At 36.0% G+C, this 16363-nt stretch overlaps 1 protein-coding gene across 1 annotated transcript in view; it reads right to left on the bottom strand.

The window, feature by feature from the left end:
• Window positions 1–13158, bottom strand: part of pde4b (phosphodiesterase 4B) — a 193488-nt gene extending 180330 nt beyond the window's left edge. Inside the window, exon 1 of the mRNA XM_020702441.2 lies at window positions 12875–13158. The gene's annotated coding sequence lies outside the window, so the exon portion shown is untranslated. The remainder of the gene's footprint in view (window positions 1–12874) is intronic.
• Between the last annotated feature and the right edge of the window lie 3205 nt (window positions 13159–16363).

The following is a 16363-nucleotide window of genomic DNA, read 5'->3' as shown; positions in this document are numbered from 1 at the left end:
TTTGTTAATAAAGCTTTAAAACCTAAAATGGTAAACACGGAAAAACTCCTAAATGAAGCAAGCCTAATACGAACATTTTAAACTGGAGTTTTGCTTAAAGGAACATTAAGTTGTTTGGAGTTGTACAAGTGTTTGATGCGATTCCTCATAGATGTGATTTCCAGATCATCAGCCCGACGCTAAAGCCAGGAATTGTGCTTCGTTTTTCACTCCCCACTGCATCATTTACAACTAAACAGGCTTATGCAGCAGGTTAAAGACGTTTTTAAAGGACCTGCAATTTAAAAAAAAAAAATAGATATTAAGGTTAAATAATATTTATTGATTACATTTCACATAAATCATGGTGACTTGCCTTTACACTGCACAATGATATGAATGACTTTAGTCTTCTCGTATTCCCATGTAGAGCTGCCATCTGTTCTTCTGCAGCACAAACCTTTCTGGAACTTCGCTTTGAGAAACTTCACCTGCAGAAATATCACATGTTAATTCAATTAAGTATTTTATAAACTTTAAAGTTCATTTTTAAGTTTCAGTATATGTGTATATGCATGGTTCAAAAATATACAATGCACTTAAATATTATTTCCCATAAGAACTTGTTTACTGATTTCAGTCTTAAAGTCGATTTTTAGCAACACTGATGCCATATAATTACTGTAATTACTGTATAAATCACAGAATATGCTGGCTCGGAGCTTTTTCTCTCATGTTGTCACCGAAAACGGGAACGGCTATCATGTGAAGACGGTTCGTCTCCATCGGGTTCTTTTTGCGCATGCGCAAGATAAAAAGAAATTATCTTTTCAAAGCAGCACTTTAACATCCTAAAATTAACATCCTTAGAGACATGTGACTGACAAAAGAAAAGATCACAGAATTGATTCTTACCTAAAGATGATTGACAGCGTGAACCTCGCAGCCGTAGACATTAGCGCACAGCGTTCAAAGTAAAAGTGCTCACAAACTACTTCCGGGTGACCGTGTGTCAGGCGAAATGTTAAAAAAATAATTTTAAAGTTCATTAACAGTTTGCTGCATTTTTTATTTGATATATAAATGGGAAATACGTGGATTATTATAGTACATTGTTGTTTGGACGATAAAATCCGTCATCGCTTCATTTAAAATACTTTTCAGTTCAAATGATTGACAAAAATCATCATCCAATCAGCGTTGTCCCATAGTACCTGCTTCTTCCGGTTTGGAAATGTTTTTCATTTTTGAAGATTTCGTTTTGTTTTCTGGAAATTCATTCTGTGTTCTGAAATGTTTTTCATTTTTTAATATTTCATTTTTTTTCTGAAATGTTTTTCATTTTTTAATATTTCATTTTTTTTCTGGAATTTTTTTTTTCTGAAATGTTTTTCATTTTTTAATATTTCATTTTTTTCTGGAATTTTTTTTTTCTGAAATGTTTTCATTTTTTAATATTTCTTTTTTTCCTGGAAATTAATTTTGTTTTCTGAAATGTTTTCATTTTTTAATATTTCTTTTTTTCCTGGAAATTAATTTTGTTTTCTGAAATGTTTTTTTTTTGTCATTTTTGTTTTTCAAGTTTTGGTTTCTGAAATTTTGTTTTGTTTTCTAAAATGTAATGCTGCTTTTAAAAAAAATTTTTTTTTTTTTAATTGTTGTTGTGATCTTAAAAATGTTTTTGTATCGAGTTATTTGTTGAATGCTTTGCACTTCAGGGCCACCGTAGAAAAGAGCTTAAAGAAAGAATTTTTTTTACAACTTTTTCGGGGGCAATTGCTGTAATTAAGCAATGATCTTAAATGATACAATTAAGAAAATCTTTTTACAACTACTTGAATAATTTTTAAATACAGGAAATTAACTAGTAGGCACAACATCTCTGTGGGAACGCCGTCAGTCTCAGTAATCCCTACCAGCAGATAATTAGTGTACAGAAGAAACCAGTGTTTCAGAGAAAACGGTGCTTGAAGCACAGAAGCCATTTATGAACAAGGACGGTAACCTCAGGGGACCGAGGCTGCTACGAACAAGTAAGCTGGTGTGTAGAAGTGGGAGTTTTTAGAGTGTCGTAATTAGTGTTATTTCTGCCTAATTAGCAGCATTAATCCAAAAAGGTGTCTAATGACTCTAAAACAATACACCCTAGCAGTGTTTAATGCATTTCTCTAAAAAAATGAATGTAAATGCAGGATTGCTGGAGGTCTCTGTGTAAATGTGTGATTAATGGATTGATAACATGAATCATGAACAGCAAAAACAACATATTCTTAAATGTATAGTCCTGTTTGAAAGCTGAGGATTGTCTCACAGGGTTTTGCTGCTGACTAAAGTAAAGAATGTGCTTTTAATTCACAACTTCACAGAATTTTCCTAATTAAATTCATCCAGTCAAATTAATCAACTACAGTTTTTCAGAACACACCCTCCTAATGCCTTCAAAAAGCTTAAAAAGTCCGCTTTGACAGGTCTATAAATTCGTTTGTCACAGCAGAGATGCCAAGCTGCATGGTAAAATGTGACAGCCTGTTTGGTCTCTAATTGCAGATTTCAACACAACTAAAACCCTAAAAGTATTTAACTGAAAGTAGACATTTTACTTTCTAGTATTGGTTAACAATACAAACTTTAACTTAAGCTACAAAAATACAAACAATATTAGAAATTAAGAGTTCTTACACAACTTTGTTATACAATGCAATTTAAGAAAAATAACAGGAAGACAAAAATGTAGAAGTACATGGTTACTAGAAATATGAAGACACTAAGAGGTAAATAAACAAATCATTAAATAAATAAGGAATCCTAAATTTGCTCTGGCGAAACTACCAATGTGTTGAAGTTTGTTTTTCTCTTTTTTCTAAACATTCTTGTTTTGTGTCTTTATAAAAATCTGTAATAACTCCTGTATGATGGGAGTTTCAGCCAAAGTTTAATTCCTTTCATTTGTAATTGCCCAGTCACTAAAAGACATCAGACTGACCACAGAAACAAGTTCTGGCTGGCTGGCTTCAGACAGAAAACTACACTCAGTGAATTCCAAATAAGCAAAGCCCCTTTTCTCTACATTTCTTATTTACTGATTTGCATCTCCCTCTTCACAGTTTGACATCCATTTCATGCTTAAAAAATGTGACTGCCCAACTTTTTCGCAAGTTTTCAGTTTTAGTAAAACGATTAATCAACACACAAGAATGTTTGTGCTGTCTTCTGCCCATCAATACATCACACTGAGCCTCAGCTGGTTCTGCCAAAACGGAAGCAAATTGCCAGTGTGTACATCTGTACGAAAACACACAACAAAAATGAGGCATTGAGCCCATTAACTGAGTTCTCTTTAAATCCTAACTAGCAGCTAAGTGCTCCACTTGCTTTATTCTCCATAGTGCTTCACTTTAATTCACTTATGTGCACAGCTCTTTCTATCAAACATACAAATGTGCTGTGTAGACAATATTCAGTTCATTTTCTGAAGCGGTAAACCTATAAGCCCTTCACAGGGAATGTGGTTTATCATCTTGCTCAATGGCACTTCAATACAAGAGCTAAGGATTCATACAATAATTATTCTTAAAGTCCTGAGACCCCAAAAGGGATAAAACGGGTGTAGAAGATGAATGAATGAATGATTCTCAAAGTCCCACTCCAATCATCTTTTGATCTATTCTTAAACTGATGCCATTGATTTTTTAATTTTGGTTATGCCGTGTTTAGCAAAGAAAGAAAAACGTGTCGTTTCTAGGACATAGTCTCTGCAGAGCGGCAGGAGTTCATCAAAAATTTGTCTAAGTTGTGAATGGGACTGTCAGCATGGAGTAAGCCAGCCCCCATTTGCCATCATTTGTCTGTTTACACGCTTTCCTACTAGCTTACGGGCTGTCACACCCCCAACCTATTATTACGGGTGCAAAAAAATGGCGAGCAATATCAGAGTTATCCAGCCGCATAGTTTTGAGCCAGATACTAGCTCTGGCAACAAGAATGAAGATATATATGAATCTATTGGTCTGCAAGTTGATGCATTAGAATGGAGCGGAGCGGGAAGCTTGTGTCCCCCCACTGTAGCACCTACGTCACAACTTCAAGCTTATTTCAACAGCATATTTTCATCTGCTCCTGATTCAAAAGGATTTGAATATAGAAATACTCAAAAATGCAGTCATAATCTTAGCTTTCTTCATATTTGTCCTCCATCATAAGAAATATGCCTCAAGAATATGTTAAAAACACCAACAACATGATTTTCTATTAAATGGGTCTCTTTGGGGTACATGGAACAATCATTGATCAAATGTGCCGACCTAAATATTTTTGAGTAATTATAAAGAATAAGTTAGCAGCCCCAAGATAAAAGCAGCACAGGTGTGACCCAAAGAGAAACAACCTCCAGTGTTAGAACTGATGCAGTTACAAACCAACTTCCTGTACAGAAACAACCAAACTGTAGGTTTTATTCCAGAATATAAAGCTAATCTTTCTCCCTCTCAGATGGTTGTCAGTCTGAGATACATTTAGACAACAGACTTTCCGAATCTGGAGTAATCTCTAAATGAGTTGATTTGCAAAATGCATGAATGAATAGACATTGCCAAAGTCAACTAAATCTACAGTATCTCACCAATTGTAAGTGTAAACAGCTATAGTTGTGCTAAGTGTGTTAGTGCTTGTTTGTGTTTCTGCTTCAATCACAAACCTCTGACACCATCAGGATCTGGATTTGCTGGCAGTCACTCAGTTTGTCATCAGTCAGATTTGCAGTGTGCAAACAACCCTCTCGACTAAACTAAACTGTCAAGAAGAAGAGGCAAAGCACTCCAAAGCACATCCACAGCAATACAAAAAAAAAAGACTTGGAAAGTACTCCTATTAAAAATGCTGCTGATCCTCAAGTGCAGCTCAAGCTGTGTGTCGTGGTTTGCTGCGCCTCAAACTACTAAAGCTTACTATCACTGACTGTTCTGTTTTCAAAACCTATAAATGTTTAACAGAAACTCTCATTGATAAGAAAATTCATGAAAAACTACCAACCTTTCAACACCCTAATGAGAATTATTTCAATGTCACTTTTTGCGTGATTTCTTTACTGCAACTAATTTTGGAATTTCACCAGCTAAGTCAGTTGAGAACCAATTTTCATTTACAGTGACAACCTGGCCAAGAGGCAGCACCAAGGACAGTTGTAAGAAGAGCAAAACAACAATGAAACAACATTCAGTGCATGACATTCTACAAAAAAACAATCGCATACAGAACAGTGAAGATGGAAATGACAGCAAACAATATATTAGGTATATCTATGTCCACATCAACATAATTTAGTTAGTCTTGTTCAATGTTAGGCAATAGTTATGCTACCAACAAATATACTGTTAAGTAACACAAAAGGTGTTTTTTAGGAACTTTGGCTTGACTTTTATTCTAAAGAAAATTTGGGGGGGGGAATGACATCCATGGGGAAATGTAACTTTGCTTTCAAAAAACAAATGTGAAAAACCTCGGGCTATTTTGAGAACCTTTGTTCAGGAAAGTTCACCAAAACACATCAACAGACCCAATACAGCACAAGGATGCAGAAGATGAGTTTGGTTGGTTCATAATGAACCTGATGGCTTCAATATTAATGTCCACATGACTGATAACTTCCAGTTATTCATATTTTTTGGGTCTTTTAGCAAAAGGCCTCATGTAAGGGACATGGGACAGTAAAGCTTTGCGCTTAAACCCTGAAAAGCTTTTTTTTATGAAAAGTTTCTAGTCTAAACATATTTTGATAACAGACATAAGATACTCGGTTTTCTGCCAATGTGTGCAGCATCTTTATTGATACTGATGTTGTTTGTGCAATAAATAACTCATGTGCATACATATTTTACCCAGTTTGTTAATACATTTACAAGTTTAAACCATTTTCCTGCTTTATTCTTTAAAAAATTATTCAAAAGATTAGATGAGAACAAAAAAATAATCTTTGGCTACTTTGATCTCTAAAAGTCAATAATGGGCAAAGATACACATATACTTATCAGTTGCCAATAAGTAAAAAGCTTGATGTTTTTGAGAGTACTAGGTCAGAGCATATCAACCATAAATACCTTTTAAAGTACACCATGCAATTACTTGAAAAATTTAAAAGGAAAACTATTACCTGATGTGGTGATGTAACAGCCATCTTATTTGTCTCGTTAATGTGATAAGGTAACGGGGTCTACAGCTTTTCACCCAACCTTCCCATCAGTTTTAGTATGAATACATGTGCACTCCGCTTTCTATGTTAATTATTCTCAATTATCTCACTCATCTTTTTGATTTATTCATGTAAAGCTGAAGGAGAATAAGTCACTCTCAGATGAGAGGGAGGCTATTCTTTTCATCCATGCATTGAATTAATTACCAGGGCATTCATACTTCTGTTTAATATCCATCCTGTCCATTAAAAGTCAGGGGGAGAGGTCAGAGCAAAGATAATTACTTAAAACAGGAAGAAAATAGTGTGTATTCACTAGACAAAATAATGTTCTGCTCTATACAAGAAAATACACAGTTCACGAACAAAAATGTATTTTAAAAAAACGTAATTAAGTTAGCAAAGCCAATAGCTGGAACTTTCCTGACTCTTAACATTTGAAATGTGTTTTTAAAGTCCCAATCTTTTGATCTGTTTTTAATCTTTTTAATTATTGATTATGCCTAGTTTAGCAAAAACCAAAAAAACTGTCATTTTCTAGGACATAGTTTCTGCAGAGCGACAGGAGTTCATAAGAAATCTGTTTCTGAGTTGTGGGTAGGACCTTTGGTTACAGCTTTTCACAGCCCCAACCAAACATTAGAGGTGCAACAAAAAAGGTGAGCAATATTGGAGCAATCCAACCTTACAGTTTTGAGCCAGATACCAGCTCAGATGAGGAAAACAAAGACGCACATGGATCCATTTGTCTGCAAGTGGATGCATCAGAATGGAGCAGAGCAGGGAGCTTGTAGCCCACCAATTGTAGCTAGCACGAAACAACTATATTCCTGATTCACAACAACTTAAATAAAGAATACTCAGAAACTTCAGGGCTTATTTTATTCTTGGAAGAAAAAAAACAGAGCTTGTTTTTCTAGTTTTTTGTGTAAAAAAATATCTATCTGCTGTTTGTTTATTAAAAAATACTATACGGGTACTAGACTTTCTTGCAAAAATAACTTAGTTGTTTGAAGTTATTTATTTATTAATTAATCTAATAAATAAACTGTCCTACTCATAATTTCTCCCTTTTTAACCTTCAATTTGCACTTAAATAATTGATGTATCATAGATCTTGTCTTTAAGGGCTTTAAGTGGGTAAGCATCCAGGCAGAAGAGTTGGGAAAAATTAGGCATCAAAGATTACCCAGAAGTGTATATAAATAAGTCTATTATGCCTTTTTTATAAATAAGTCTATTATGCCTTTTGATCTACCGTGATGACGGTAGATTAAAAGGCCACGCCTCCGTGCCTGCAGTTCCAGTCTATTTCCATGCCTGCAGTTCCAGCAGGAACTGCAGGCATGGAAATAGACTCTTGTTGATAAATTCTACTGTAGTACCCAATCCTGAAGTACATTTGTCTTCTTCAGGAATTCATGTGAGGTAAATAATATATTATGAAAAAGAAGGCAACAGGATTTCGGCTCCAGGTCAAATGTGGAACAGGACGAAGGCATCACTCAAAATAAAAAAAAGAGATTTATACAACAGCAGAGAAATAAGTCATAGCAAATGTTTAAAAATTAAAATGACTATTATGCAAACTTTGAAAAACGAAGTTGTTGTTTACATATATACGGACGTTATATGCATATTGTGTGCTTTTTATTATGAGTTTTAAAGAACATATAAATAACTGGAAAATATTCATAATAATTGATGAGAATAAATTAAAAATACCTTGAAAAACTTGTATCTCTGTTTTAAAGAAGCTAAATATATATTTAAAAAGTCCAATTAGCTAAAGCAGCTGAGGAGCTTTACATACTCATCATTAAGACGCTAACCAGTCCAATCTCTAATGGTTCGCCCTAAGACCTGCCAGTGAATTACCGGTATATATTCATATAAATCCATATTGAACATAAAAAGACTTTTACTGGGTAATGATTAATTGCCTGACATGCGAGCTGGGGGTTGGGGATTCAAATAAAAAAAACTGAGCTGGAATTGAAGCTGCACTAAGGAAATGTATGACTGATAGACAGTTTAGTTCAGAGCTGTTTGACACAGAATTTAAAAAATGTAAATACTTTGCAAAAAACTTTGAAATACAGAGATTATTTTTTCATTCACAAGCTTAATATTGAAAAGGATAAATATGTATAATTTAGGAACCAAATGCAGCTTTAGACCATGTTGTTTTGATGTTATTACACTACTGTCAAAACAGGGTTTTAACTGAAATTTAAAAAGGGGGGGAAGCCCTAATGAAGACAGCATTAGAGGCTATTTTTGAAGTTTGCTTCCTTTGTAATTTCTAAAACATTCACTCTCAAAAATAATGTTTAATATTGATTTGTGAAACTGCCAATGAAACTAACAGAATTACCTGTTTAAAATCTCTATTTCTTTTCATTTAAATTATCATTTTAAGCCATAAATTATACCACTAATGCAACACTGACCTGCATAATGTCACACATGAATACAACTACACAAAAAGTAATTTCAAGTTGATTTAGACTATAAGGTAAAGGGGGTGAGAGTTTATAAGATTTGTCTTCTCACTCCCTTTTGGACTTGTGTTTATATAATTTTGTCCTGTTTTGTTATATATAATTTACTTGTCTTTTTTTTTGTTTTTTGTTTTTTTTTTATAAGTTTTGTCTCGTTTTTGTCTTATTTTGTTATTTTACACTTGTTTTCACTAGTCCAAAATAAAAAAAGACTACTACTACTTTTACTTGTAAAATGAGCTAGTTCCAGAGCATCTCTACGTGAACATAGGGTTTGGTTTCATATTTTGCCACACACTGAATCCCGTAAATTTTCATGGAAGCAATTGAACAGACAGGAAGTCTTTGAGAAACACAGTAACCTAAAGGGCTTTCTTTCAATAGAACCCAGCTGATTTTCAAAATGGCTGTGACTCCAGGGAAATGAGCACCAGATGATGGTCAGTGGTTTGATTCCTGTCCTGTGCAGTCCACAAGTTAAAGAGGAAATCACATTGTTTTTTGTGTGTAAAAGCAAAGGATAAAAACTTTGTAAGGTTCAAAAGGAGAAGAAATGTTGTAAAAAAAAACTGGATCTTGTGTGAGATATGATCGAGCGGTCAGCAGGACACAAGAAGTGGAATGTTTGTCTGATAAAAGCTTAGAAAACTGAGTTGAAAGGGTGATGACTGTTTCGATGTTGCAGCTCAGAGATACAGAAATCATTTCAATGTAAATTTACATAATAATTCCATTTTAAGACTGACTCAAAGGCACATGAACCCAACGCTCCAGTGCATTTAAGATTTTCCAACAGTCAACATGCATGATGATCAGCAGGGTAAGCTATGCAAAGTGGCCGGCTTGTCTGCTGGAAATCCTCCATGGTAGGTAAGCATGATCTTCAGGGGGTTAGAATCCCAGATCATAAAATAAAAATAGATTTTCTGTCCACAGCACATTTTAATATACTACATTTAGGGCATATTAGTTTTTGCCAAAATCCCTACACCACATTCAAATGCCTCAATTTATTATTATGATGTGCCCAAACAGGCTAATTTGCATAATAAATTATGTATTACAGCAGCACAGTACATAGACTTGTTTGACATGTTGACAAAACAAATTAGCGGATGGCTGAGGCTCAGCTGGAATTGGAAGTTCAACCCACAGCCCCTAAACCCTTGACCAAAGGCAAGGCACTAAAATCTCCATTGTTCTCAATAGATGTGTTGGGATTGGGTTGTAGAGGTGTGCATGTTCATTCATTTTTTTCAAGTATAGTTGTCAGTCTTATATCAAACAGATTTTGATAAAACTTAATTCGAAATAGAAACATAAAGGATTATGGGAGTCAGGTAACATGAGCTTCTGGTTGCATAATTAATACTAAGATTTATGGAAGTGCAAACAAAACTTTCAGCACTGGAGTGACTAGGAAAGCACTAAGTTTTCTACAGGAAGAATGTAAAATTCTTGCAAATGCAATGTTCAGACTGTTTTGTCTAAACAGGCATTACGCCTTTTACATTTATGTAGATGACCATGAATTGTTTCCACAATCCGAGTTTATAGATAAACTCAGATTTACCTGATTAACAGCTAAAGTTTAGCTCAAATCCCTTGCATGTAAAAAGCAACACTAGATCAACAACAGTCTGGCTGAAAAGAATAAAATAAAGGTTTTTGCAAATGGCCAGACCTAAATTCTGACTTAAAAACTCTGACAAATAGAGCAAGCTGCACACAAACAAATGCCTGCAAGCCTCAGGGACAGAAGGCAGGCTAGACATGCTGCAAAGTGATGTGAGAAATTAAGTTGTTCAGATGAAAGTACAATTGGGGTTATTACTTCTGAAGGTTATCCTGCAGGCTGTTGAATCATCTACTTAGACTGCCAGCATTGCTTTGTATTTTATGTTGCTGTTTGTTGAATCACAACAAAATGTTGCATAGTTATAATTTTTTCATCAGTTATGGAATTTTTAGGATTTCTTCTTAAAATTTGGCAACTGAAATTAAGAAGTGCAATTCATTTCATCAACTGAAAGAAAGACCCATTACAATGAAATTTCACTGCAATGAAATTGTGTTTTTGGTGTTTTTAAAGTGTCCTTGCAGCTTTTTTTACATGATGGAGGACCTACATTAAAAACAAAGCTTAAAATTGCATATCTGAGTATTTCTTTATTGAAATTGTGAATCAGGAGCAAACGCAAAAATTCAATTGGAAAAAGTGACGAAGAAGCTAAATCAGCAGGCCACAGTTTCCCTGCTCCGCTACTATCTGATGAATGCACTTGTAGATAACTCGATTCATGTATGTCTTTGTTTTCCTCAACTTAGCTGGAATCTGGTTCAAAACAGCTAGATAGCTCCAATACCGCTTGCCATTTTTGTCACTCTGGTAATGTTAGATTGGAGCTGAGAGGGGCTGTAGGCTAGTGGAAGAGCGTGTAAACAGATGGATGATGGGAAAGTGGGCTCCACACCATAGTCCTGCCACAACTCAGTGGCAAATTTCGAATGAACTCCTGCTGCTCTGCAGAAACTAAGTCGACACCGTTTTTTTCTTTTTTTTTGCTAATAAATCCATAATCAGAATTAAAAGACCACTGAGAAGACTTTTACTATATATCATGAGATGATTGGAGTGGGACTTTAACCCTTAAATAAGGTGGACTAAGGCTCATATAAGCAGATCTTTCCTCACTTTGATTTGTTTCACATGAATCGTGGAACCAAGACTTAAATAGAAGGTTTTATGTTTGTTTATTTTTCAAAACATTCCCTGTGCTGTTAGTTTTCTGACACTGTTTTCATCTTTTACATGTGGTTCAGCTACATCAAACATTCTGTTTTGGTCTTCATACCAAATATGAAAACCTTTTTGTACAACAACTCTTGTGTCAGTGGCAGAATTGTTGCATATTATGATACAGAGATGTTCTAAAGCCACTATGGCTTTAAATTAGATGCACATGATTGTGCATCTACGTGTCTGATTGGGTGCTTGACAGGTTGTAAACACAGATTGTTAAACTCATAAATCTATAGAGGAAAACACTAAATCATGTACCGTTATCTGCCCCTTACTCAAAAAGAATTTTTGTGTTACAATTTTAGATCATTTGATCTCATTTCTGTATTTGTGCCGCCCGCCAGGTGGTGCTCAAGAAAAATCAACACAATCACAATATTTTTTGTAGGCAGGGTGTCAAAAGTTCCCCCAGCCCTAGGGCCCAAACTCCTTTACCTCTGGCCCTGACTGAAAGCAACCTTGGTGCAGATTGAGTAGGAACTGCTCAATTAAAATCTTAATATATATAGGTCCAACTGATTTCCAAAACAACACTAATTAGATGTTTGAATTGGTACAAGTCAGTAAAAGACTGTTAGACAGGGGATGTTTTCTCATATTTTTTTAGACACTGAGTGAACGGGAACCTTATGGATCAATGTGCATACACATTTAAACACTGACTGGAAGCCAACAGATCCATAGTCCCTGAATTTTGGATGCAGTAAGTCTTGCTCCACACTTTGCAAGCCGTAGGGTTTGACTGTGACTGAAAGCAGCAGGCTTACAATGGGTAGAGGGTAAGCAGAGACGGTGGCATAAAGACAGTCAGACATGAAAAGTTATAAGGGGTTAGTAGGGTGAGCACAATGATCTAACTGGTAACATGAGAAAGTTAATTGAATGAGAGGAAGATAGAAAGGAAGTGCACCTGCCATAAAAGCCATCAGCAAATTGATTTTTCTGTTTTGCAATTGCATTCACAATTCCAGGAACGGCTCTTTAAGTCCTGGGAGTATTTGTAAAATGCCTCCTTGACCTGGTAGGGATTATCAATCTTCACCTCATTTCATGCTCTGCATACAAAAGAAAAGTTCTGCTGTGTGCTTCAGCCAAACGTGACTCATTCTAATCTGTGGCAGAGTGGGGAAGGATGCAAAGATTTGACAAAAACTCATGAAAACGTGTTTTTTTTCCTCTTCAATTCAGAAACCAATTACAGAAAAATCGATCAATGGCATTGCTTTAGTGCTACTAATGACTGAAGGTGGAATCACCTGAGATGAACCCCTGAGGTTTACCTGACCCTATGTCTGGATTACAGTTGACAGGCAAACAAATCCAGATTATTTCAGCTTCAACAACTCAAAGGGAGTATAAGATTACATCAAGACATCTGAATAAAATTCCATGAACTGGGATTACCTCCATTACGTGCGGACAGAGGGAATACCGGCGCGTTGATGTCGGATTACAGAACAACCGTCACGGCGAATTCCGTCCTCCGCTGCGTTTGTTTGCCTCTCACAGGGAAATCTACATACTTCTTCTTTTTAAGTCCAATTCTGCCTCACATCCTCCGGCGCGGCCACTTCGTTCGTCCGAGATGGAGAGGAAAGTGGCGCTCCGGCCACACGGAGGGGGTTCTGTCCTGAATGCATAACGCAGCTCAGCCTCCAACACCGAGACGCCTCCTGAGCTGAGAGGAGGCTGGCTGCCTCTGACTGAGAGCCAAATCCATCTGAAAGTACCACGATGTCTCCCTCTCCCTCCCTCAGTGAAAGCTGAAGAGGAGCGCGCGCTGACTGATAACAGAGAACTGAGCTGGGGAGGAGTTTAGACTTATAAAAAAGACTGCTTTATGCTCATTCAACTTTGTTGGTAACAAAATCACATGATTGGCGTCTAAAATCAAAGAATGACTTTACCCTTAAGTATTTTTACTTCACTTTTGGGTGATGTGACTGTTACATCCAGACAGAGTCATTGTTAGGTCTATTCTACAGAAGGAAACAAAAATTAAATTCACTTTTGTTTCCTAAACATTTGTTTTACTTTGTTTTTCATTCATTCATACAAACTGCCTTCTCCTGACAGTGGGTAGGATAGGCTCCAGCAACCCCATGACCCCCAAAAGGGATAAAATGGTCTTAGAAAATGGATGGATGAATCAATAATTTACTTTGCAGCCCAGCCCCTCCTTTATAACACTTCATAACATCTAGTGACGTGACAGAGAGTCAGGGTCTACGTGAGTCAGCACAAAAAGCCAGGCCATTTCCTTTAACTTTAAATCACTTTTTAACGTGTTTCATCAGTGACTGCATGGTATAGTGGTTAGCACTCTCCACTTGCAGCAAGAATGCTATGGTTCAAATTTTAAGTGGAACCTTTCTGTGTGGAGTTTGTGTGTTCTTTTTTTGGGCGTTCCCTCCCATGGTCAAAAATATGTAACATGTTTGTATGTGAACATTATTAGAGCCAACATGTATGTTTGTAACAAATTGTTCAAATATTCACCTTGTAACCCCTGTTGTAACGGTAAAATATGTCCAACAGAAGAGGCCTTCAGTTGTCATCTGTTGGCTTAGCTGTTGGACAGGGCAAGTTTAAATTTAAAAAAAGCATCATTGGTGACTCTAAATTGTCTCTGGGTGTGAGTGTGAGTGGTTGTCTGTCACAGTATGCCCGTGCTGTGGACTAGAGAAACATCCAGGTTGTACTCTGCCCTCAGCTCAACCATAGCTGAGATAGGCCCCACCATCTCTGTGACCCTAAACATGATTTTGAATTGGAAAATGGGTGTGTGTTTTATTTGTTGGAAAAAAAACATTTACCTGTATTTACTTAGGTTTAAACAAACAACTTTTAGCACCATTTTGTCAATTTGTTATTGGGAAGCAATGGTGTACTGTGTTTTGGCAGTTGTCAGTCAAACCTACTAAAAGAAAGATAAAAAAACATTTAGTGACAGTACACTACATGGAGATATGTTCACAGAGAATCTAAATGAACTTCAATGAGTGTTAGAGCAGTTAAGTGAGCAGAAAACTGACTTTACAGAAACCTCTACACAAATCTTTCCTGTAAGGCTTGAACACTCTTGACTTATTTTTCCTCTGCGTACTGCCTTTTGTCACAAAGTAAAAACAAACCACAGGATGTCACAAAACTTTTCATGGACTTTGTCCCCACCAATGACCTCTGAAGTTATCCTTATAAAGTTCTGTGAACCCACAGCGAATAACATGGTAAGTGCTGCTTTAAAGGAGGCCTTCATTTCATTCTGTTTTCCATGAGTTCTCCTCCATGCTTTCAGATTTCTTTTAAATAAATTTGTGAAATTTCCATCCATTCAGATCACACAGGATGTGTGTGTCACTCAGGTCATGGTGAATGTAATTATGACACAATATCATTGTTCCTTCAAAATGCCAGCTCTGACATGAATCAGGAACCAAGCGTCAAAAAGATTATTCTCATATTTTTAGAAGTAATGATCTTGAATAACTGACCTTCATTAGGAAGTTGCAGAGGCACTTTCAGAAACTGTCAGTTTACTTCTGCAAATATTAATTTATTGGATTGTGGTATGTTCATTTCAGGTCTACATCTTAAATGTTTAACATTTGTTTCTGTTGCCCTACAAAGGTCATCATGTCATTTGTGCAAAGGGACGTTAACGGAAGTTGCAAGATTCCAGGCTTTTCTATGTTTCATAAATGCATGGCTTTGTCAACAAAACAAGCCAGCAGATTGTGTCGTGGGCAAAGCTTCAGGGAAATCTGATAGAATACGATAAATAGCATGACAGGATTCTTGTTTTTCAGAAGAAAACTGAACAAAGTCAGAACTTCCCCACCAGCTGTGGGAACCACTCGTCTCATCTAGTTGAGTCTTTAAAGTCCAGTTGCTCTGAAGGACAGAAATCCAGGGACAACATGACACCCACAAACAAGAATCTTCCCTGACATAAAATATCATGAGTACTTTTTTAACTTAAGGCATCACCTCAAAGTTCCAAATAAAATGTCTGAACTTTACAACAAAATCTTTGAGATGTTTCGGTTCCTATTAGGGCAATTTCCATGGTCTTTTCTTCATTTACAGGGAGCTGGGAAGGAGGAGGCTTCCTTTTACTGCCTTTTTTTTGGTTAAAATCCTCTTTGAGTGCCAACCTAAAGCATGTCTAATCTCCTCTAGTAACTACAAGTGCAGGCTTCTGCTTTGGAAGGAAGCCACAGCTGGAGATGTTCTTCATCATTTCCATAAAACCACAGAACACTGTTGACTTTCAAAACCGTTTCTGAAGGTGTAAAGATTTACCAATGTGGGACTGAATGTGTTGGAGTGTTTGGCTGCCTATGGATTCAATATAGGCAGCCAAATGTTGTAGATTGTTCTTTTATTTTACAGGTGCATTTGTTTTGAAGTTGCAAGAAAGCAATAAAGAATCAACATATTGCATTTTTTATTCGTATTACTTGTACTTTTTCAGGCTTCCAACACTTTTTGGAGAATTCTAGGAGAGCTAACATGTATATTTTATTAAACGTGTGACATAAAGGTATCCCACTCTTGACTAAAATTGTCAGATTCTTGTATTTCCAAAAGGGTGAATGTGAGAAGCAAAATCAGACAGGTATTTTTCAGTTTATTGGCATTTTCTTTTAATAAAAATGTTCAATTTTTAAAAGTGATTTTTAAAAATAAAAAGTACAAGAGAGGTATATTTGTCTCATTTAATAATCTGTAAAGTAAATCTAAAGAATTTCAGCACAATACACAAATGCAAGTCTGTGCTGATGATAAATATTGATAGTATTTTCATTTTGGTTTTCAATCCAATGTAGCTTTGCCTGCATTTTGCCATCGTTGGATAAAACAAAAAATACTTTTCCCATCTCATCTTAT

This window comes from Oryzias latipes, chromosome 4 (assembly GCF_002234675.1).
Source record: "Oryzias latipes chromosome 4, ASM223467v1".
In the NCBI taxonomy this organism is placed as follows: Eukaryota; Metazoa; Chordata; class Actinopteri; order Beloniformes; family Adrianichthyidae; genus Oryzias; species Oryzias latipes.
This window is presented reverse-complemented; position numbering and strand designations above follow the sequence as displayed.